This window comes from Canis aureus, chromosome 17, assembly GCF_053574225.1.
Source record: "Canis aureus isolate CA01 chromosome 17, VMU_Caureus_v.1.0, whole genome shotgun sequence".
Lineage (NCBI taxonomy): Eukaryota > Metazoa > Chordata > Mammalia > Carnivora > Canidae > Canis > Canis aureus.
Genome location: NC_135627.1, coordinates 32,018,415 through 32,021,885, shown reverse-complemented (window position 1 = coordinate 32,021,885; position 3,471 = coordinate 32,018,415).

Below are 3,471 nucleotides of genomic sequence, written 5' to 3'. Positions count from 1 at the left end.
AGCAGAACTATTTGAATAGATAGTACAATTGTTGCTCTTTTTTTTTTTTTTTTGTAAGCTTAATAAGATGTCAGGTAGAACTTTTCTACTAAATCATAAAAACACAAAGAATAAAATAAATAAGTTTTAGAGAAATCTAGGCTTGACTATTTTTATCTGTGATTATAATTACTAAAGACACCCTTTTGGGAAAATACAGTTTATTTTACTCATTTCACTGGGCTTCAGGAAGAGAAGTTTAGTAAACACACATTCTCTCTTCTTTCCCAGAAACCCCAATAGTTTATTTTAAAACTAATTCTAGGGTAAGTCCTTTTGATCTCACTGCTATCACTTAGAGAATTATAGTGTGGTTTTGCAATTCTGGCTAGAATGCAGATGTAGGATCTTAACGACAACAACAACAACAACAACAAAAAATCCTAGATTTTATGTTAAATAATTTGAGTTCAATAATAGGAAACTGTTCTACATGTTAAAAAAAAAAAAAAAAGCCAAACTCCAAACTCTTAAGATTTTTACAGTAGGAAGAAAATAACTAACTGTTCTTATTACAGGGTTAGTTCCATGTTTTGAAAGTTACAATCTCAGTTGATCTCTTAATGAGATGTCTGTGAACACAGGGAGAAGGTTGATAAGAACCAAGGGCTTCTCATCTATTCCTTCTGTTAACTGTCCAGCAGGTTCAGAAGACAAATTTAGGAATTTAGGACCCCTGCCTACATCCATTGGGCAAAGCACCCATCATCATCCTAAGGCTGTACTAAAAACCTCCTCAAGGTTTGTCTACATTTTGAGGGAGTGCTAAAACGTGGATTCACATAGTTTTTTCCCCTTCTGCTTCCTGGCACATTTGTATCCCTCCTTCTTACCTTCATTACTTAATCATTATCTGTATAATGTTAGCTTCTTTTTTATTTTTTCTCTCTGGCTTCCACTGAATTGCATCTACTTGCCTGAATGTCTTTATGTAAGTATTGGAACATCATAATCCTCTAATTACTAACTATTGGATATATTTTTGTGGATAAAGATAGGGTAATTTCAATTTTATCATTATATATGCATAGATTTTTTGTTTATATGAACTTTATTTTTTTCCAGGTTTATTGAGATATAATTGCCATACAACATTATATAACTTTGAAGTGTACAACGTGATGATTTAATATACCTATAATTGTGAAATGATTACCACGATAAGGTTAGTTAACACCTCCATCACCTCACATAATTACCATTTTTTCTTTTTATTGTGGTGATAGCACTTAAGATTTACTTTCTTAGTGACTTTCAAGTGTATAATTCAGTACTGTTAACTAGAGTCACCATATTGTACATTAAAACCCAAAACTTATTCATCTTATATGTGGAAGTTTGTACCCTTTGACCAACATCTGATAATTCTATGCCTCACCTTCCACCCCACAGCCCTTGGCAACTACCATTCTACTATCTCTATGATTTGGCTTTTTTAGGTTCCACATACAGGTAAGAATATACAGTATTTGTCTTGCTCTGTCTGACTTATTTCACTTAGTAGAAAGCCCTCAAGATCCATCCACATTGTCCCAAAAGGCAGGATTGCCTTCTTTTTTTATGGCTGAATATTCCATTTTCTATATCCATATGCATGTGTATGTGGATAATTTCTTTATTAATAGATACTTAGGTTGTTTCCATGTCTTGGCTACTGTGAATGATACTGCAATGAATATGAGGGTGCAGAGATATCTCTGAGATAGTGATTTTGTTTCCTTTGGATATATACCCAGAAGTGGAATTGCTGGATCATATGATAGTTTTATTTTTAATTTTCTGAGGAAACTCCATATTAATTTTCACAGTGGCTGCACCAGTTTATCTTTCCACCACAGTGCACAAGTGTTCCTCTTTCCCCACATCCTTGCAAACACTTGTTACTTTTTGTCTTTTTGATACTAGCCATTCTGACAAGTATGAGGTGACATCTCATTGTGGTTTTGATTTGCATTTCTCTGATGATTAGTGATGAGCATCTTTTCATGTACTTGTTGGCCATTTGTATGTCTTCTTCAGGTTCTATGCTTATTTTTCAAATGAGATTTTTTTCTCTTTTTCTTCTTTGCTATTGAGTTATATGGAGTCTTTATATATATTGGATATTAACACCTTATCAGATAGATGGTTACAAATATTTTCTCACATTATATCATTTGCCTTATTATTTTGATTGTTTCTTTTGTTGTACAGAGCTTTTAAAATATGATATAATTCCACTTCTTCATTTTTGCTTTTGTTGCTTGTGCTTTTGGTGTCAGATCTGAAATATTATTGCCAAGACTAATGTCAATTCACCTATATTTTCCTTTAGTAGTTTGTTTCAGGTATTATAATTAATCCATTTCAGCTTAACTTTTGTAAATGATGAAAAATAGGGGTCCAATTTCATTCTTTGGTGCATGACCATCCAGTTTTTCTAACACCAATTATTGAAGAGAATATCCTTTCCTAGTGAACAGTCTTTTTTAAAATTTTTTTAAAGATTTCATTTATTTATTCATGAGAGAGAGAGAGAGGCAGAGAGAGAGAGGCAGAGACACAGGCAGAGGGAGAAGCAGGCTCCATGCAGGGAGCCTGACTTGGGACTGGATCCCGGGTCTCTAGGATCAGGCCCTGCCTGGGCTGAAGATGGCGCTAAACCACTGAGCCACCCGGCTGCCCCCCCAGTGAACAGTCTTGATAGGGATTGCACTGAACCCATAGATGGCTTTGGGCACTATGGACATATTAACAATATTAGTTCTTCCAATCCATGAACACAAGTATCTTTCCAATTACTTGTGTCTTTGATTTCTTTCATCAAAGTCTTGTAATTTTCAGTGGTTAAATTTATTTAAAATACTTAAATAGTATTTTATTTTTTCGAAGATATTGTAAATGGCATTGTTATCTCTTTTTCAAATAGTTTGTTGTTAGTATATAGAAATGCAACAGATTTTTTCTATGTTGATTTGTATTTTGTAGTAATTTTACTGAAATTAGCTCAGGTCGTTATCTTAGGAACCTGAGATTAAGACCCATGTCACTGAGCTCTGCACTCAGTGTGGAGTCTGCTTAAGACTCTTTCTCCCTCTCCTTCTGCCTCCCTGCCCCCCAACATAAATAAGTAAATCTTTAAAAAAATAAAAAGGCAACTGGGAGTCACTGAGGGAGTAATGGGAGGTGGAATATTTTGGTATCATGAGAAGGTTTACATTTTAGAAAGGTCATATGATTTCTGAAATCTAGTGGAGAGCTAATGAGGGCCTGGCCTTAGATAGTAGAAATGGGATGGAGAAAACGGGCTAATTAGAGAGATACTAAGGAAATAGATGGACAGGACAGGCAATGGAGTAGACATAGAGATGAAAGACAAGACCAAATGTTAGGCATGGTAAAATTTGGCAAGTCAGGGAAGGCAGGAGGAGGTTTGTGGAATGAGATAGTCAA